A 21,045-nucleotide genomic window follows, 5' to 3' on the forward strand; every position below is an offset into this window, starting at 1 on the left:
TGTCATTTCCCTTCATGACTAGGTTCAGTGTGCAATTCAAGCTTCTAAATGGTCTTCATGCTGAAATTAGCAAAGTGTGTGGGCAGCACCCAGGACTGGGGCCCCAGAGGAAAGAGGGAGTCATCTGGGCTTGGCCACCCCCAATTTCAGGCAGGACGCTGCAGCCGGTTCCTTCCCAGCACCATCTTTCCACCTTAATTATGCCTGTGAATCAAGCGCCCTGACATGTCTATGAGGTTAGCATTTTATCACTACTTTGTAGATTAGGACGCTGAGGCTCAGAAAAGGTAAGTACTGTAACTTTCTCAAGGTCACACTCCTGGTGAAGGACAAGGCCAGGATTTGAACCAAGCTAGTCTGACTCTGGACCCATGCCCTCTCCACCACGCCAGGCTGCTTCGGAGCCCTACTGGGTCTCCACGGCGACAAGGGAGCAACACTGATGCGCTTTCTAACGTGGTCCTGGGGCCTCTGACTGCGGTCCTCGTTTTCCACACTCTGCCCAGCCCTGGTCACACCGTGGGCCCCGGGAGTCAAGAGCGGGGTGGCACCAGGCTGCTAGAACTTTCCATGTGGATCTGGAGTCAGGAAACACTGGGGGCTTGGGAGTGGTTTCAGGGGGATGTTGCAGTAATTCCCTGAGAGATGGTCCATGGCTTGTCTGAGAAGTGGGGACAAAGCTGCCACCAGTGACAACCTTGGGTTTGGGAGGAATTGCCAGATAAGCACGCTCGAGTGGGTCGCTACATTCCTTTCCCTTGTTGTCCTTTGCCAGGACAGAAATCAGAAATCGGTTACCCGGGGAAAGCAGCCGCCACCCCTGCTGTCACTTCCGTGGTAAATCTAAAGGGGTGTCACGGCTGTTTTTCTCATCCCCGCACCAGGTGCCTCCCCAGGAGTCCAGAGGAGCTGGACTCCTCTGCAGTGCCTGAGCCTCAGGAGAGCTGCACAGCCGGGGTGGGGGTTGGGGGTGCTGACCACACACCGCACCTGGTCCCCAGTTTGTGCTTTCTCACACAGGCCCCACCAAGGAGCAGTGGTTACTGGCTCTGCTTAGTGGGTGAGGAAATGAGGCTCAGAGCAGTGGGCGCCCACGATCCCAAGGCTAGGGCACCGCAAGCCACGCTGCCTTTCGGGCCCCCGCAGGCACTCAGGGGCAGCCGTGCCTTTTAGTCTGGCTGGTATTCTGTACCCCCGGAGGGCTGAGAGGGCTTACCCCTGAGGGGGTGCTCACTGTTCTGCCCGCCCCCACCTCTGCCCCCAGCGCCTCTGGTACAGGTTTCCCTAGTATGGGAAGACCTGGCAACCGTAAACAAGGGGCCCTTCCCCGTGGCCCCAGGAAGCCCGCCTGGATGCGTTCCGACAGCCTTCACAGTGCCCGAGCCCCTCTCCCCACTCCTGCGGCGTGGACAAGCTGTCCAGGAAGGAAGACTGGGTGTGGGGGGAGGCGGCCCCACCCGAGGAACAAGGACTGTTTGTCTTTGTGCCCCTGGCTCCCTCCTGGTGTCTGACACATGGAAGCTGGGGAGCGTTGACAGATAGTAAGTGAAGGCCAGGGACAGGCTGAGTCCCTCTGCTGAGACGTCACGAAGCAGGGGACCCAGGGGAATCTTAGTCATGAGGAAACGCTCAGAGAGGTCTCTGCCCTTCATGGAGTCACACAGAAGAGGAAAACACTTTCCTTTTTATTCCTTCAACAGAAATACTTGTTCTTTTCCCTCTTCTGATGCTAGACAAATGATAAAATGCTGCTGCTCCTGCCCTACATGTGTGGATTCCACTGCTGGGCCCGGGGGGCCAGGGGGAGGCTCCCTGGCCACCTGGACGTGTGTCTTGGGCTCGGAGGCAGACCCACTCAGCCTTCTCGTCCATTGCCTCAAACCTGGCTGGTTGCCCCTCCACCCCTCCACCCCCCTGCCCAGTGTCGGGGGGCAGGCCGGCCACCAGAGCCCCTGACCACCAGTAACTTCATGTCTCCACACCCCCACGCCTCCCCCTCTGTGCCTCCCTCTCCCTGCCCTTCTCCCCACAAAGATGGCTATGTGCTGGGGGCCTGTGGGTTTTTCTGGGCCCTGGGAGATTTATCACTGGGGTTCCAGAGGACTCTCGGAAAAGGATTTGGAGGAAAAGTGTGGAAAATAAATAAGCCAGTTCCCAGCTCAGCCTCTCTTGAATGCCACAAGTAAACAACCCTCTGAAAAGCCAACCTGGAAGGTCTGTTTTGCTCCCCCCACCCCTGGTTACACCTGGCTCCCTGGCTGCCTGCTCCAGCTCCCTCCTTCCTGCCCCTCCTGGTCTAGCCCCTCCTACTTGACTTTGGGAGCTTCAAAAGTCAGGCAGCACAGCCACCATCGGCCTGTCCTTGTGCTGGGCGCAGGCACGCTGGCACACTGGTGGCCGGGGCAGGAGGAGCACGAGGGAGAAAAGACTGCCGGGGGCTGCAGCTCAGCCCGGCCCGATCTGAGTAAGTCTCCCAGCCTCACCCACTCAGCGAGGCAGAGGGTGGTCTCTAGATTGGGGAGTTTGACTTTGATGACCGAGGACGGTGGGGGCTTTTTCAAGTTTTGCAACATCTGAGGAAGCTTTGCGTTTTAAGCATGTGTTTAGAGTAAATGGACCAAAGCTGATTTTGCTTGCTGTGTCCCTTCAAGGTGGAATTCGCGTGTGAAGAACACTCGAATACCATACGTTTCCACTGTAAGGCGTCCTGGACTAACTAGAGTGTTAAGGTTCTTTGCTGTTGACCCGAGTCCTATCAGCTTGGGCCATATCAGCTGGGGTGCTGGTGGTGTGAGTTCACACCAATGGTTTCAAGAAACTTGAGCCCTGTTGTATGTTACTATGGCTGTGGGGTAGGGAGCAAACTTGTGATAAGTTAATAATTTCAATTCCGTCCACCCACTCTAGAACCCAGCACCCAGTGAACCGGGGGTCTGGGGTGGGGACTGTTCCCCAGCAGCGGTGCCAGCTGAGACCCAGACCCAGACCCTGGGTCTCCCCTCTCAGACCCAGGGAGTGGCCAAGAGGCCTTCCCATTGCCTACAGCCGACACAGGGTGGGATCTGGGGAGCGGGCACTGCCGGAAGGCTCTGGGTGCTGCCTACAGAGGCGAGTCCGCTTGTCCTGCTGCTGCGAGGCTGCTGAGAGGAGACGGGAGGGGTGAGCCGCATGGCTTGCAGCCCCGGCACACCCACGTACTCACAGCCTATGACACGCGTTGTCCTGGCTGAAACACACACACACGTTCAGACACACCCCCCACCACACACACATACTTCTATTAACAGCCAGGCAGGCACATTACACACAGAAACAACTTTTGTGGGTGCCAAGTGTACACACACACACATGCACACACGGAGATAAACAAACGCAGGGCGCACTCATTCCAAAACGCAAATTATGTAACGATTAAGAGCACATATGCTAAAGCCGGAATGCCTGAAGTGCTGTGTGACTGTGGGCAAGTTACTTAACCTCTCTGGGCCTGAATGTCTTCATTGGTAAGAGGGGGGATGGTAATAGGTCAGAGGTAATGAGGCTGGCAGTGCATTCACACCTGTGAGGAGTTTAGAAGTGTGCCTGTATGTAGTGAGAGTCAGGCCTCCCATGAAAGCTGTTTTCTAAGAAGGCTCCACAGGCTAGCTGGTTGAAACTTCCCATCTCCGGGACGAGCCACGTCCCATCGCCCCGTGTGTGCGGGCATGCCTGTGACTGCAAGCCCACACAGCTCCCTGAGATTTGGCCCTGGCCTCTCCCGCTCTCTTCCCCGCTCCCCTCCTCCCGTCCTCTCCAGCTGCCTCACCATCTGCAGGATTCTGGGAAGTGTTAAAGTGTCTGAGCCAAAGCAGCGCTACCTGAGGAAATATTTTGAAAACAAACTGGGCCACCCCCTGGCTGAGACTGCACTGATTTTCAGCAAAGAATTTCACGACTCCGACCACGTGGACAGCTTGGGCTGTGGAGGGGAGTGGGGAGGGAGGCCTGGCTGGCCTCTGGAGAAGGCCCTCTGGCTGCAGGGTGAGGGGCGCACGGGCCTGGAGAGGCCTGAGGTTGGAAGCTAGATCTGCGTCTGTCGTGAAGGGAAAGAACCCAGACACCCCTGACCACAAAGGTCAGGCACCCTGTCTTATTTTTATCCTGAGAGATTTTATTTTTCTTTCACTTTCCTCATCCTCTCGCATCTGTTGCAGGGGCCTAGGGGCAGGGTACACAGGAAATGTTGGTGGTAACCGTGTGCATGAGCAGCGCCATACCCAACACCTCTGGGGCCTGTGTTCCCTGGCTTCTCCCAGGGGGCTCCTGAAGTCGGTACTGCTGTTGTCTCCATTGTACAGGTGGGCACACCAACCAGACGGGCAGAACTAGTCGCAGCGTCCCTCAGGTAGTGAGTGCAGACCCGGGTCTGAGCTCTGCGGCCTGGCTCCTGGCAGTGTCCTTAACCTGCCACGATGCCACCTGTGTGTGTGCGTCCTGCTGTGGCTGCAGCCCAAGAGGTCAAATGGCACACAAGAACTTTTTTATATTTTATTTTGTAACTGTGGCCAGGGGGTGCCCCTGGTTCAGGCCACAAACTCTGGGGACGCTGGCTTCTGGGGTAGCCACAGCCCCCGCGGGGCCCGTGGTGGACGTCTGAGGCGCACCTTCCCCAGGCTGACCTGGGCAGGGCATTTCTGGTGGTACAGCAGCCTCTCCTGCAAGGCCAGCTGTCTGCTGATCACTGCTCCCCCGTGGCAATGGCCTGGCCTCAGGATGTGGCGTGGATGGCAGCAGGAGGAATTTAAATTAATAAGGAGGAACTGGCAGATCCAACGACACAGAAACCCCACCCTAGGGAGAGCACTCTCGGGACGCCTAACAGCTTCCGAGGGCGCTGTGATCTTCCAGGGCACGTTAGCCTTGTACTCAGTACTCTAAGTTTCAAACTGTTCCTCTCCCAGCCGAGAACACTCTCCTTCCTTCTTGTCTTGTGGCCAGCTGCCATTCCTCCTCAGGCCTCAGCTTGGGTGTCTCCTGGAAGCCTATCCAGCTCAGTAGCCCTCCTTACAGCTGCCTGCATGCTGCGCCCCCCCTCCCCGGCCCCTGGCCTCACACTTTACCCTCCTGTGTTGCCAGTGCTGGTTTCGTGGTCTCTGCTGTCCCCTGGGTATGTGCTCTGCGAGGCTGGACAGTGTCTGCCCTGCCCGTCCTTGCGGCCCTGGTGCTTAGCACAGCCCCAGGCATGTAATGATCGTGGAGTGACGGTGATGGCTGTGCTACGGCTGTGCTACGGGGCCTGGGGGTGAAGGAGGTGTGGACCTGCCCCTCCAGGAGCTACTGGCCAGGCAGACAGGACAGTGCCCACCATCCCAGGACAAGATGCTCCTGTTGGGGGTGGCCTGTGTCTGGGCAGAACTGGTGGCAGTCATGGTGAGTGGGAGGGACAGCTGACACGGACCAGAGGCCCTGTGTGGGTCAGGAAAGGAATGGGAGAGTGGGACCCAGAGCAGATAGCTTCCCAGAGTCGTTACCCTGCGGGTGCTGGGCTGAGAGCCTGCAGGTGGGCCCAAAACCCTCCGAGAGGCCCTGGTGGACTGGGTGGACTGGTGGGTGGTTGTGGTATGTAGGGGTCCTGCTACTCAACCCCATCGGCAAGTGCTTCTTACTCTTCTCCCCTTTGTAGATGGATATCTGTTCAACCTCTCCAGGGTTCAGCCCTGACCCCCAGGCGATGGAGGCCTCGGGTGGCTGAGTCCTAGCCCCTGAGCAGAGAGAAGGAACCCCCGCTGGCAGGCTGCCTTCCTGGGGGTGGTTCCAGCTGCAGCCCTCAGGCTGTCCTCACAGAAGTAGTGGGGCCCTGAGTGCTGCACTCTCCTCCACACCCCCCAGGGAGCGCACAAGCGGTGCTCTGGCCAGACAACGCCTCTCCGGGTACTGCGTGCCCACTCATGCCTCACACAGTGCAAGGTGGGCTGGGGGTAGCAGAGGGCACCTCCCGGCTAGAGGAGGAGCAGAGGCAGGTGCAAATAACCACTTTTGAGTCCAACTGTGATGAGTCCACAAAGGGGGACATGAAGGAGGACTTGGGGAAGGCTCCCCAGGAAGCTGGGCATTCCAGTGCAAGAAGGGCACCTGGGCAAAAGCACAGGGTGGGGAAGTTCCGAGGGGAGTGCCGGGATGGGGAGGAACCCAGCTGGGCTGTAATTTGCAGGGTGCTCGAAGAGAGAGCGCGGTAACGCAGGATGGAGGGGTCGTCGTGCAAGCAGGCTCTAGAGCCAGGCTGCCTGCCTGAAAACACTGCTCCCCACTCGCTGGCTGTGCGGCCGGGACCAAGTTGCTTAATCCCTGTGGGCCTCGGTCTTTTCATCTGTAACGCGGAGATACAAACAGTATTCGCTACCTGGGGGTGATAGGAGAATGAACTGTGTTTCTATGCGAGTATTTAGAACAGTGCCCGGCACACAAGGAGCGTCAAGAAGAGGCATTAACCTTTTTAAAAAATCCTCACCCAAGTATGTACTTATTAATTTTAGAGAGAAGAGGGGGAGAGAGAGCGAAACGCTGCTGTGAAAGAGAAACATGGGTGGGTTTCCTCCCCTGCGTGCCCTGACCAGGGTCGAACCTGGTATGGGACGACCCTCCAACCAGCTGAGTGACCCAGCCAGGGCCCTCCTTTTTTCTTTTTTTAAAAAAATGCAGCTAGAAAAGTAAATCGAGGTCGGATTGTAGAGGCCTCTGAAGGTCATACTTTCCATTCGCTAAGCACCTGCTCTGTGCCAGGCACTTCACAGACATTCTCACAAAGCCCCACATAACCGAGCAAAGTTGTTAGGAATGTCTCCTTTTCACAGGAGGAAACCGAGGCTCGGAGAGGCAGAGTAACGGCCCAAGGTCACTCAGCCAGGAGGAGTCAGAGGCAGTAATGAGACCAGGTCGGTCCTGTCTTCCCTCAGTGTGAAGATTGGACATGACAGAGGTGGGGACGTGCCTGGGGCTGGGGTTGCAGCCAGCAGCAGAGCGTGGATGCTGTGGCCATGGGTGCCTGGGGAGGGAGGGCAGGAGGGGACAGAAGGAGAGGTGGTGGGCAAACCTGGAGGGCAAGGAGAGGGAGGCTCTGTGACCCAGCACACAGCGCACCATTCAGAGCCCGGGGCGAGCCCCTGAGTCACTTAGGGAAAACGTGACCTCACCGAGTCTCACCGTCTGCTGCCCACCTGCCAGTCTGCCCTCCGTCATTCTCCTGGTGACCCGGTGCCCACCGTCCTGCAGGGGACCCTCACTCCCCAGTTTCCTGTCCTGGGTTCTGCTCCCCAATTGCTGTCTCCCCCTTTCCCACCACTTCCCTCCTACCTGCAGTTCCCCATGCCACCCCCCTCGTTATCCCGGCTGAGGCAGGAGCTCCTGGAAGTCATATGGGCATGAAGAGCTGCCAAAAGGGCCTCCATGCCAGGCCTCTGATTGGAACTCCGGGTGGGGAGGGCACCACTCAGGAGGCTCCGGCTGAGCTTTGAGAGTTGCTTTTGCTTTGATAATGGCACCTGCTATTCTCCTGGAGTCACTTTTGAAAAGGAAAGCCTGCTTGGACTGTGAGCACAGCACTGTGCCAGGTCCCAGAGTCCTCTGCCTTTCTGGAAGGTACTGTCGAGTATCTGAGAGCCCTTTATGTACTAAGCTTCCTCAGGCTGATTTATTTGTGTCGATAAATACAAGTAATTGTATTGCCCAATCCCTGACTGCATGGGGCAGCCCCATCTTTCAGATGGCAACACTGAGGCCCAGAGAGGTGAGGTGCCTTGTTCAAGGTCACACGGCCAAAATTCAAACCCTCGGCTGTCCAACTCTGTCGGTGCCCCTGCTCTTAGCCGCTTCACAGTGAAGCCACCAGAGAATCACAGAAGGTGCAGCGGACCGACTCTGCCTGCCAAATGGTGTGGTGCCCACAGGAAGTGCCAGGGAGTTTTCATCTCGGAGTGCGAGTCACGTACCAGAGCTTGTTGGAGGCTGGATGCATTTAGGAGGTGGCAGAGAGTGCTCGGCAACTTGGCCATGCACACCCTGCTGACATGGCCTTTTGGGGTGAGACTTTCCCCTCTGGAAGGGGCCCAGGGACCCCGGGGCGCCTGTCTTGTTTTTGGTGGGCCAGACCTGGAAAAGGGGTGTGAGTCAAGCAAGGGCCGAGTGCCAGCTTCCCCAGCCCAGTCTGTTGGCACAGCATGTCAGGCCGCCACAGCTGCTGCTGCGACTCCCCTCCCTCCCGTGCCACCTGCCCTGCAGCAGCCTGGGAAGGGGCTGGCAACCAGCCCTGTACTAAGTTGAGAGAGAGGCGTGATAACCCCCATTTTTCCAGGTGAGGACACTGAGGCTTAGAGAGGCTTTCTGGTTCTCCTCAACTCCCTGGGCTGAAAGGGGAAGAACCGAGACCTGAGTCTTTTCTGCAGAGAGGCAGAGGAGGGAGGAGCCCGCCTGCCCTCTGACCTTCAGCAGTGAGGGCTGGCTCTGTTCTCAGGCCTGCAGTTCCCACTCCCACTGCAGTTCCCCCAGTGCTGCGTGGCAGGGACCCTCTGGGGTGAACGAAAAGCTCTGATTTCAATTGGGCATCAGTCAGCACTTTTCCAGAAGCACTTCTGAATGCATAGGGGCCCTCCCCAGGTTTTGGTTGGGGATTGTGGGGGCAGGTTTCTTCTCGGAGCCCCACCCAGGGCCAACCTCACCCCAACCCTGGCAGTGCCTGTCCCTGGAAGGGCCTGGAAACCGAGGGCCTCAGCGATTGCCCAGCATGTGACGGGTTGCCTGCTCTCAGTGGACAGGTGCCAGACTCCCAGAGCTCTGAGGCTCTGCAACCTTTAGGGGCGGGTCCCTCATCCCCTTCACCGCCAGAGTCCTACGTGGTTGCGGCAATTTCAATTGCCCTCCCCAAGGCCATCTGGGAGTCCCCCAGGATACTGCCATCAGCAGGGCGGTTTTTCCTGGCACTGTCCCCTCAGGCCTCTGCAGGAGGGAGGGGACCAAACCGGTCACTCCTTCCTCCTCAGGTCACTCCTTCCTCCTCAGTGGAAGGCCCAGTCACCACAGGAAGTTTCTGGAGAGTTGTCACTTTTCTCGCAGAGACAGTAGACTGTTAGGCCACGGGGCAGTTTTGCTTCTCACTGCCCCCAGGTTTTCTTCCCCGGCTCTGGCTCTGCCTATATTCAGAAGCCTGTTAAAATGACTTTTCCAAAATAAGAGTCCCACCCCAAAAGGATTTTGCCTCTACTTCTACAGGTAGGAAAGTGGTACTTGCTTTTCTTTTATTTTTTTAGTTTGATTACATTTCATGACATAATACATGCCCGTGGTACACAAGTGGAAAGGTATAAAGGGGCACACGGCCAAGTCTCTCCTACACCTGCCCCAGACACCCGGGTCTCTCCACAGAGCACACCAGCGTTATCAGTTTCTTGTGTGTAAGCTGCTTTTACATCGTCTGGTTTTAAAACAATCAAAGTCATACTCATCGGACCTCCTGTTCCACTACTAGTCAAACTGAGGCACAGTCGGGAAGGCAGCTGTAGAGTCAAGCTCCGCCCAGGACTGCGGTGTGAACACCGCCTGGGGGCGTGGCAGAGCGGTGTCCCTCCCGAGTTCTGCCCTCATCCCTGCCCCCAGCCTCAGCAGTCACCTTTGACTCCACCCACAGGACACTGATGACACAACCAAGGCCCTCTCATCCCTCTTCCCCTGCAATCCCAGCAGGCCCATCAGCTTGGGGGTGGGGGTTGCGGGGGGGTGGCAGCATTTGCCAGGCTTCTGGTTAACTCCGTGTTCCCAGCTGCTCCTTCTTCAGTTTCGCCCTTGTCTGGCTGGGCAGGGACCTGCAGCTGGGCCCGTGGGGTCGAGGCCTGGCCACGGTCATCTGACCAGCTGCGTGTTCAAGGTTCCCTCTGTGTGGGGGCTCACGTAGGTAGGGTCTACCCTTCACTCCCTTCACTGAGTGTGACCTGAAGCCTCCCTTGCTCTCCTCTCCCATTTCCTCCCTTCCCTTTTCTCCCCTCCCATCTTCTCACCTCTCTCCTCACCAACTTCTTTAGCATCCTTTTTGCATCCTTCCCTCCTTCCTTTCTTAGTTTTGTGGTGCCTTACAGCACAAAAACTAAGGACACTGAGGCTTACAGAGGTGTCTAAGCCTGTTATTTCTGATGCAAAGTAGAAAGGGATCAGAAACGCCTGAGGCAGAGAGATAGTGCCACCAGGAGACCATCAGGCGGTGGAGGTTGACATCAGCAGACCCTGCCCTTCAAGTTCCTACCTAGCACCTCTACCTGGGTGACCTCGGGCAGGTGGCTTAGCTTTTCAGAACCTCCCTTTCTCATGGATAATGAAACCGAGGGGGAGGGCCTGGGAAGGTCAGTCCTAGGTGGAAGGATCTAGGCCAAGCCCAGGGCTGGTGTGAGAGCTGAGAGGGGTGAAAGGGCTTTCTGAGGGAGAGAGGGTGACAGACGTGGGTGGGGGGTGGCGATGTTCCTCTCTGGGATTAGTTATGGCTTCGGCCGGATCTAGGAAGGCTCTGGGCACAGGAGAGGTTTGCCCTCAGCCTGGGGTAGACTTTGGCCAGGCACGGATGGGGGAAGGGCGGCCTGAGGGACCACCTTCCCTTTTCGGTACTTCCATACAAAGGTGGACCCTTGGTTTTGTAATTTCTTAAGTAGTGACTTTATTGTTTTTATAATAATGATAAGTGCTTAGTATGTAAAGTTCAAGTAAAATGGACAAATTCAGTGGAGAAAGCAGCAAATCACCCCTCCGTCTCACCACTGACAGGTAATGGGTTAGTTATTGGGTCTGCACACTTCTGGAGGTATATATACAAAGAAGAGGAAGCAGTAGAGGGACAGAGAGTTTTACAAATGGGGGGAAACACAATTTAGTTTAACTTTAGGCCAGCGCGGTGAAGCGGCCGTCTGCCTCGAAAGCAGCCCCCCACCCATCGGCTCTCCGACCACGTGAGTGCACAGTGTGGGGCCGCCCGCTCAGACAGATTCAAAAGGGGAGCTGGTTGGAATTAGTGCGTTCCAGCTCAAGAACAGTGGCTTTCAATCTTTTCCTTTTGTTCAATCAAAACCCCAGACAGAGACACATGCACGTAGGTGAAACGTCCTTGTCACACGTAGGGCACTCTGATATTTGCTGTCCTACACAGTTGCGTTCTATGCTCGTAAACAACCAAAGCTCGCCTGGCCTGCCCAACTGATCGCACCAGCCGAAGTTTGAAAACCTCGCTCTAGAAGAGTGATTCACAGACGCGAGCCTGCGTCAGACTCACCTGCCAAGCTTGTTGAAAGGGCTTGCTGCGCTCACCCCCAGGGACTGGGAGGTCTCGGGAGGGGCATTTCTACCGAGCTCCCAGGTGCTGCTGCGGGCCCAGGACCGCGATTTGAGACCCCACCCTCCTTTGGCAGAGACTGCCCAAGGTTTGCTGTATTCGACGGATGAGAATTGCTGATGGCTAGCACAGAAGTGGGGCTCTGGCATCTTTGAGGATACTGGCAGGCACTGTCTTGGGGATCCTAAACCCCACCCTCCTGCAATCCAGCTCCCACTATTAATATCACGTACTGAAGGTAGAAAAGTTCTGCTTAGCAAAGGGACATTTATGCCCAGCGCTGGCTGAATTACTTACCTCTTCTGTTCCCAGAGCCCACAAAACTAAAACCCTCCCAGCCCTTTTGAAAACCCTGTCTTCTATAGGCAGTGAAAGGTGCCATTTAATGGTGTGGGTCTCATCTTTCTGTCTTTTTGAAAGGGAAGGAAGTGGGCCAGGCATGACCGCCCCATGGGGAAAGCTGTCCCCTTGGCTCTGGTTGGGGTCTGCTGGGCTTCCCTGGCAGCTTCTGGATTCCCAGCTTTAACTGGAACCTCTTCCTGGCGTTATAGCTGAGCGCCCACATCAGCACCCAGGCTTTCCAGCCTTCTGACTTCTGAGGCTGGCCTGTGCTCTAAGCTGCCTCAGCTCTTCCAGCCAGCCCCCACCCTTATCCTCCCCCTTCATAGCCTGGAGGGCCTCCCTGGCCCCCTCCCCAGCCTTGCAGGCCTCCAGAAGCCAGGCCTCAGCTGGGAGCAGCCTTGTGAGGGAGGGAAGTGTTAAATAGGCACAGAGCCCCTCTGTTCTGTTAACAATGGCCCGTTGATGGCTGGATTCTGCCCAGTCGGCCCCCTTGACTGGACTTTGGGGGAGGAGGAAGGACTGCAGCCCCCCAGGCAGCCATTTCTGGGTGTGAGGTTGATTCAGAGGCCTTAGCCTCTGTCTTGCCCACAGAACCTCATTCTTCAGGCCCTGACAGCAGCAGTGAGAAACCCTCGCACCCCTCCCACCCCACCCCGGGGGCGGTTTGGGGCCCCAGGAGTGATTCAGTTCAGTCTAACCCAACAATCATCTATTGAAGAGCTCCTGGTCACTGAGGTTCGTGCGAAGCAGCCGTGGGGAATAAGAATAACTGCTAACATGAATTCAGTGCTTATGGTGAACTCAGCCCTGACTGCCCCACAGGGTCACTAGGGAGCTTGTAAAAATTCCAATGCACAGACCCCTCTCCCCCACTGAATCTTCAGGAGCGAACCCCAGGCACTGCTGTTTTGTCAAAGCTCTCAGTGACTCTCGTGCCCAGCTGCCATGAAGCGCCATGGGCCTCTGGCCGGTTAGACAGAGCTAAGCATTCACCTTGTAGTACCCACTTCAGGAGGTAGGTGCCTGGGAGGGGCTGAATAACGCCACCCTGAAAATATCCATATATGAACCCCCTGTACCTGTAGCCGCCCCTATGTGAGTACTGCGCCCCCCACATGGTGCCAACAGAAGGGACTTGGTGGTGTGACTAAGGATTTTGAGATAGAAAGATCACCCCGGATTCTCCAGTGGGCTCAGCGTAATCATAAGGGTCCTTATAAGAAGGAGATTTACTGCAGAAGAGGTCAGAGTTATATACCAAGACAAAGACTCAACCAGCCGTTGCTGGCTTCACGTTGGAGGAAGGCGCCGTGAGCCCCGGGAGGCGGGCAGCCAGTCACAGGTGGCAAACACAAGGCCCACGGGCCGAATCCGGCCCTCCACCTTGTTTCTACCCGGTGGCAGAGCCAGTCCTGGCCCCTAGTTAAAGAGTAGTTACATTTATACAGTCCTAAAATTACATGTGGCCCTTTGAAGGCAACCGCGAGGCTGATGTGGCCCCTGGTGAAAATGAGTTTGACACCCATAGACGCTGGAAAATGCAAGGAAGCCTAGAACCTGTAGGAGGAACACAGGCCTGTTGACAGCTTGATTTTAGGTCAGAGAGACTGATCTTGGACCTGGACTTCTGACATTCAGAATGGCAAGATAGTAAATATGTGTTGATTTAAGCCACTGAGTCTGGGTAATGTGTACAGGGCTGCTAGTAACCCTGTTTCAGCGATGAGGCAGTTGCCTGGGATCACACAGCTGGTGAGCAGTAGAGTTGGAATAAGAACTCAGGTGCGTCTGACCACTTCTTAAGCATTCTCTGCCCCTCACCACACAGCCCCCCTTTGCAGGCAGACAGACGCGGGTTCAAATCCCAGCCCTGCCACATTTTGTCTTTGTGTCCTTTGCTCACAGCAGGCCCATTTGGCCAGAGGGAGGCTGTGGGGCAGAGGAAAGGGGGCTGTGGTGACCAATTGGAAAGCTAGGGAGGGCCAGGTTGCTTCCAGGTGAAGCGCCACGTGGAAGAGTTTGAACTTGATTCTGGAGGAATGGAGCCCCCAGGATGCTGAATTTCACAGTGCTGTCTCAGGCCCGCTCAGTCTCTGGGATCAGGCCTACATGCAGCTGCCACAGAGAACCGCAGGTTTGGGGCCAGAAGCAGCATTCTACTCATTGTTCCGCTGCCAGCAACAGCTGCTTATCTGGGAGGGCCAGAGGGCTCCCAGTTCCCGGGAGGTGAGATACGGCCTTGTGCCTCCAAAGCGTGTTTCTTTCCAGACTATCCAAGAATCTCGGATGGAGGAGCACGAGATACAAAGGGGACCAGAGAGTTGTCCAAAATCGCACAGCAAGATGGTGACAGGTCCTGGCAGAGCAGATCCTGGCCGGGACGTGAAGCTGCCCGCTGCGGTGCAGCCCCCGCTTTTGGCTGCTTGCTCAGTGATGCAGCGTAGTGGTTGAATTCATGGGCTCTGGAGCCAGGCTGCCTGTGTTCTAATCCCAGCTCTACCCTGCAACTGAGGACAAGTTGTTTGGCCTCTGATTGCCTTAGATGGAGGTGGTGGTTATTATGCATTATTATCCAGGAAGGTACTGTTGTACCTTTCGCACAGGGTTGCTCCGAGGGCTCAATCCATGTGTGTAAAGTGTTTGGAACAGTGCCTGGTTCATTTTCAGTGTGAACTTCTATTATTCTTCAGCTCTCCCAGGATAAAATCTGTGTCTTTCCCTCACTCAATCCCCAGTGCTTCCTCCCGTGCTTGGCCCAGAACAAGGACTTGGCAAATGCATTTACTTGTTGAACTTGAGCTTTTGTCATCCATAGGTTCACTAGATACTTTCCCAAATGTTTTCACTTTTTACAAGTTCCACCTTCGTTCTTCAAACCCTTCTCCTCCTCCTTCTTGCCTGGGAGCTGCAGAGTTGCCGTAAACAGCCGGAAGCTTGCTTTGCCCCTTGCTCACTCCCATGCGCAGTTCGAAGGTGACCCAGATGTCCCTGGGTCTCACCGACCCGTGAGTGCCAGTGTCGCCCAGTCCGCCTGGCTGCGCAGGTCCCCGCCCCCAAGGCTGTGCCTGGCTGACTGCTGAGGTCTCTGAGAGATCTCTGGGCACACTGCTTGGGCCCCTAGTCTTGCGTGGTCTCACGGGGACTGCGTGCCTGCTCCCAGCTCCTCTCTGACAGAGATCTGCCCCCTCTTTTTCTTTCCCTGCTGGCAGGATGGAACTTCCTCAAGTCCTGCCTCCTCATCCCGACCTTGCAGTGAGTAGACCCCAGGAGGGCCACTAGTCTGTGATTCCAGGAAATGCCGCGCTTGGGGTTCCAGGTCGGATTGGAGCAACTCACTCTTTTGCCCCAAGAAGGCCCTTCTGCTCGGTCTCCTTACCCACCTCTAGCTCCATTTTCCAAAGATCTCTTTAAACCTTGCCGGCTGCTGTGGGAGCTTGTTTTCTTTTCTCTTTAGTTCGATGTTTTGAGTCGTGAGATATTGTGGCTACCTAGGCAGTTTTAAGAAGTAATACAGAGAGATCCCGTGAGCCCACGACCCAGCGTCCCCAATGGAAACGGAGTACAAAACCAGCGCTGTGCCACAGCAAGGGCATCGGCACTGGTGCAGCCAAGACGCAGACCGTCCCTGCAAGGGTCCCTCACGTTGCCCTTTCACAGGCTCACCCACTCTCCTCCTGCCCCTGTCCCCCTTAACTCCTGGCTATACCAATGTGTTCTTCTTTCGGAATTTTGTCACTTCAAGAATGTAGTAGAAATGGAATCATGCGGTATGTAACCTTTTGAGATTGGCTCTTTTTCTCTCAATACCCCTGAAATTCATCCGAGTTGCTGCGCATGTCAACAACCTGTGATTTTCTACTGCTGGGTGGCACCCCACGTGTGAGGCCCCAGTTCCTGGTAGGGAGTCCCTGAAGGCCCGTGATTTCCTGAGGGCGTTTGCAGCACCTCTCATTCTGCCCAGGCGGCTGTGGCTGGGGTGAGGAGCGGCCGCTTTGGGAGACGGAGCCCTTGGCCTGTGAGATCTGACACCAGGTCCACCCAGACCGTGTCCGAACTGAGTTGAATTGCAGCACACCCTACGGTCTGTCGGAGACTCGCCTGTCGTTGAGAGGCAGACCCTACCTTTGGTGACCAGAGTAGTGTTCTACGTAAACGTAAAGGAGACCCAGGCGGAAGAAACCCACAGTAGGAAGAACTAGGTTTTCCCTCCATGGGAAGGAAAAAACCCTGAGTTTTTTCCCTTACAACACGGTATAGGGGAGCAGGTTTTAAACAGACCACACAAACACAGGCCTGGAAACTCCCCCAAGCACTTACGTCCCAAGTAAAACCAGGAACAGGCCTGTTCATCCAGCATCCCACCTGTCCCTGGTCAGCAAGAGGTGGCAACCCCCTCCCGTTTGGCCTGGCTGCTGAGACAGGCGCAGGCGAGCTGGGTGCTCTAAGGCACAGCTCTTGCTCCATCTTTGGATTCTAGGTTGGTTAGAATCAGCTGGGGAGCTTTGAAAGATTGTTTGTGCCCAAACCATACCAGGACCAGTTCAGTCGGAATCTCTTGGGGTGGGACCCAGGCCTCAGTGACTTCTGAAACTCCGTAGGTGATTCCCCAGGGCACTCCAGGTTCAGAAGCAGCTCTCACGCAGGCTCGGCAAGTGCGCCACGGCCGGGCTGGCCCTCTAGCCACAGCGGACAGCACCGGACAACCCCCCACTCCTCACCTCCCGGTATCCGCCTTCCCGCCTTCTCAAATGCAGCACTCCAGGCAGACACTTCCTGCTGATCGGCCTTGGCCTGGGTGTTGAAGGTGGTTTGCCCTTCCAGCTGGGAAGCCTGAAACTGTTCGGCAGCGGCCATGTCCAGGTGTGTCCAGACCACAGAAAAAAAGCTTGACCTCGGTTATTCTCATCGTCGTGCTCCAGGCGGCCAGGACCGTCTGTCGGCTCGGGCTCACGGGATGAGCAACATTGGCTGTCCCCAGCTCCACGGCGCTCTTCCGTTCGCGATGCTGTGAACCCATTGCAGTCACCGCCTTCGTCCAGCCTCCTCCGGCTTGCGCTGGGTGAACTTCATCCCAAGTTTCTTGGACAATTTGTCACTAAAGTAAATAGTAAGTCCTCATTTAACGTCGTCAATAGGTTTTTGGAAGCTGCGCTTTAAGTGAAACGACATATAATGAAACCATAGATATAAAAACGAGGGTTAAGTTTCCACAACGTATTTCTGCCAACAAAAACATCACCAAACTTCTACATAAAGATCCAAAAACACTTTTAATATTAAACTTTGAAATAAGAAACACTTATGATTCATAAAAACAAATAAGAATGATTTTTCAACCCGCTTATTCCAGTTCAGGGTCTCAGGTGGCGGAGCCTGTCCCGGAAGCTCAGGGTGCGAGGCCAGTCCCCACTGCGGACAGGACGCTCTTCCGTGGCAGGGCACGTTCACACACACAGAGAGGTCGGTCACCCCACGTGCACATGTTTGGGGTGTGGGAGGAAACCGGAGGACCCAGGGAAAACCCACACGGACATGGGGAGAACATGCAAACTCCACACAGATGGTAGCCCTGGCTGGGAACCAACTTTTTTTTCCTTAACATTATAATGAAATGACTTTGAACAAAGCGACGTTATTCAAGGACCTGCTGTACAGAACAGTGGATTGGAGCACAATTCCATACACTCTCTTCATTCCAATTTATTTTATAACCACTTCCTTTTATTTGGAACAGGTAATAAATAAAAATGGTAACAAATTCAAATAATACAGGAGGGTATAAGTGAAAAGTGGGTCCCCATTCTCACCCGTATTTCCCAATTCCCTCAGCCACTCTTGCCAATTTTTATTTCTCTGTCCCGAGATGTTCTAAGCATGTCCCAGGACTCAGGTGTCCCCGCCCCGACTGTTGCAGCCGGCAGTGCGCCGCCCACCCTGTCCCTTCCCTTGTATCACTTACATCTTGAACAGCATTTCGAATCAGCCCGCGCAGAGCTACCTCTTTCTTTGTAGTCACTACAGAGTATTGCACCAATAAAGGCGCCACCGTTCATCTAATTCGTGTGTTTTTTCCCTGCCTGTCCAGACATTAAGGTCGTTTCCAGCCTTTTGCAGTTATAAACAGCTTGAGTTTATGTGTCCTTACAACCGTGCAAGTGTACCTACAAGATCAGTTCCTGGAGGTGGAGGTCTAGGGTCTGCACAGGGTCGAAGCGTGTGCGTATTTAAAATTCTGATGGTTTTGCCAAGTTGTCCTTCAAAATGAACTCTCCTATGGACATCATGAGAGAATCCTATGTGTTATTGGGCTGTGCTGCGGTAACAACTAGACCCGCATATCTCAGTGGCTCAGCACGATGAAGTCTTGTTTTCCACTTGCCTCCCATCTAAGGCGGGTGGGGCAGCTCTCCAAGCTACCGCTCAGGCCCCGGGCTGCTTCCAGCTTGTACTAAACCAGTGGGCACACGTGGCCTCCAGTGTGGCAACAGCAAGAAAGGGGAGGGCCCGAGGGACGTGTGGGGTCATTTTAAGGTCCAGGACTTGAAGTGGTGTACACCACTTTTACCTACGTCCCGCCAATCAGAGCCTGGTCGTATGGCTTCAACAGAACTGCGGGGGAGGCTGGGGAAGGTGGAGGGCGTGCGGGCACCGATGAGCACCAAGTTGTTCCCCGAGCTCCACCCGCACAGCGTAGTGGAGAACAGTTTGTTCTTCACTCTAACGGGTGGAGAATGGCGGCACGTGTCATTCCCATTTGTCCTTAGATGCTTTCTTTAGGCAACTGGCCTCAACCTTTTCCTGTTTTCATACCCATACTAGACTGTGCTCACACTCAAGACACACTCCAGTGGACTTGCCCACATTTTCCAAAACCCCCAAAAAACATTTTGTGGGGAAGCCCGGAGGCTTTTTAATTTTGGCTCTTATTCATACAAACATATAAAGGCATGTGAGTAATAATATAAAATTAGCCACGTAAAGACCTGTGCCAGCTGTGGTACAGAGTGGACTGGCAGCGGTTCTGTGCAATTTCCGAGGCTCTCTGCAACTCCGCCTCCCCTCTCCGGGAAAGCACAAGCCAAGGAAAGGGAAGGTGGAATTACGATCACCTTGCATCCACTGCAGCTCTTTTTTTCTTAATGGATTTTGGAAGTTGGGGGGGAGATTTGTTGTTCCACTTATTGATGCATTCATTGGTTGATTGTTGTATGTGCCATGACCGGGGATAGAACCTACAACCTTGGGACAAGGTTGTGTCAAGACGATGCTCTTACCAACTGAGCTGCAAAGCAATGTGTCTTTGGCAAATTTTGATGCGTTAACTATAGTAACCTCCCCACTAGTTGTCGTCTGGTATGTTGTTCAGCAATGGGCTTTATTGGCCAAATGAAAGGCTTAGAGGATGGATGTGCAAGACATAAGTGCTTGAACGGAGGGTCTGTGTAAGAGGGGACTTGGGATCTGGGCTGGCGCTGCTGGGCGATGCCAGAGGGCAGAATGCCGAATTAGGGGGTGCTGAAGGATTTTATTTGGTAGCCACTAAGGATCCTGTAAATTTGGGAGGGCAAATCGGTTTTATCTTAGAGGCCAACTCTGATGGATTGGCAAGGCATTAAGAAAGCTTAGGAGGCTACATCAGCTGGGGAGGACGATGATTGATTAGTGATGTCTGCTCCAGGCACAGGACTGCCGAGTGGTGGGATGTGTGCCATGTGTTTGCCATCCCCGTGCGGAAGGCTGTTGAGTGAGCTAAGGTGTGGGAGTCAGGGTGATGAAGTTGGGCAGGGCCATCACTACCTGGGAGACTGGAGACCTACGCAGTAGTAGTTTGAGTTTGGTCACTGTCCAGTTGTATGCTGAGGCCATGCACTTCCCCTCTCTGAGATTAAAGTTCTACAGATAAAAAATGAGGAAGGGAGGATAAGAAAATTTTGTCCAAGGACAACTGAAGTTGGAAAGGCCAGCTGCTCTGAGTAAGGCTGCTGGCCTGACCGCTGCTGAGGACATGATTCCGTCCTGGGGCAAAATCCATGGGCACTCAGCTTGTCCTCAGCCTGACGGTCTGAGGCCTGAAGTCAGAGTAGAGAAGGCTGCGCTGCGAGGGTCCCTTGTCCCACGCCTGCCCCATGGTCCCTGTCATTCCTGTGGCCACACTTGTGCCAGTGCACTTATCCCTTCCTGGCCACGCAGGGCCTTGTGGAATTGTGAGCAGCTCTGGCCTCCGGGGAAGCTGGGAAGAGAGCATCCTTGAGGGTTCGGCCTGTGGTGTTTCTGGGTCTCTCTGGCTGCATCCCTGGGGCTACCGGTGGCTTCAGTGCCGGGATAGGGAAGGTCACTGAGTTTAACCCCAGAGGAGGCCAAGAGCCCAGGATGAGATGCCCAGAGCCAAATGCCACCCACAAATGAGTGGGTGGTGACCTGAGGAACAGTTGACCTGACCTGACTTGACCAGGTCAGTTAACCTGACCTGACCGGATATCCGGCTGGTGGTCAGGTCAGGTTAACCTTGTTTCCTTCATTTTGATATTTTTAGGGGACAAGACCCCCCGCCCCCATTCCAGCACTTGCCACAGAATCTGCTCCAGCTTCAAAGAAAAGGTGAGCGGTTCCACTTACCGCATCTTCGGCTTAGGGTAAACATCCCACTAGCATCTTCTCCTTGCATTCCTCGTGACCACTGAGTTCACAATAGATGCTGTAAATGTCCCCGTTGCAGATGAGGAAGCCACTCAGGTTTCACTTCCTTTCCAAAGATCACGGGGCTTCAAAAACAGTAAGTAAAAGCAAGGAAGTCAAGTGTACCCACAGCTGCCGAGAGAATCACTGCGAACTCGTTCAGACTTTTCCAGGTGTCTGTCTCTCTCCATATCAACGTATTTTGTGGGTGTACACACACCGTTTTTACAAAATGGAATCCTCCCGCAGATGCCGGCGTGTCCTTTTTCAGTGCAGCATCATATGAACATTTTTCTGTGCAATAAATGAACCGCACGCCAACATTCTCTCGTCAGTGGTGCCTTCTGTGCGTCCAGTGCGACGCTAGCACTGGGGAGGAGAAGGCCAACCTACAGGAACCCACAGCTAACTCTTCAAGACAGTGTATGAATCCATTCATTCACTGCACAGATACCGTGGAGCCCTGCCCTGTGCCAGGCGCTCTGCCAGGCGCTTGTGGGCACAGCGAAGAATCAGACCACTGTCCACGGGAAGAGCCAGGGATCCTCCTGGAGCCCTGTATTTCTCTACTTCCCGTGGCCCACAGGCATCACTGTTTATTTATTTATGTATTTTTTACTGTGGAAAATAGAGATACCACAAAACTGACTGTTTTAACCATTTTTAAATATACAGTTCGATGGCATTAA

General features: G+C 54.8%; 1 protein-coding gene across 10 annotated transcripts in view; it reads left to right on the forward strand.

The window, feature by feature from the left end:
- The window catches only part of CHST3 (carbohydrate sulfotransferase 3), a 32,960-nt gene that overhangs the window by 3,328 nt on the left and 8,587 nt on the right, over positions 1-21,045 (forward strand). For 6 of the 10 annotated variants that reach the window (XM_053922804.2, XM_053922812.2, XM_053922806.2 and 3 more), the window contains exon 2: positions 20,214-20,278. The exons of 1 other annotated variant lie outside the window; for it this stretch is intronic. The gene's annotated coding sequence lies outside the window, so the exon portion shown is untranslated. Of the gene's footprint in view, positions 1-2,361; positions 2,465-20,213; positions 20,279-21,045 lie in introns of those variants that run through there. 3 more of the 10 variants (XM_053922810.2, XM_053922809.2, XM_053922811.2) reach the window with 2 other exon arrangements.

This window comes from Desmodus rotundus, chromosome 4 (assembly GCF_022682495.2).
Source record: "Desmodus rotundus isolate HL8 chromosome 4, HLdesRot8A.1, whole genome shotgun sequence".
Taxonomy (NCBI): domain Eukaryota; kingdom Metazoa; phylum Chordata; class Mammalia; order Chiroptera; family Phyllostomidae; genus Desmodus; species Desmodus rotundus.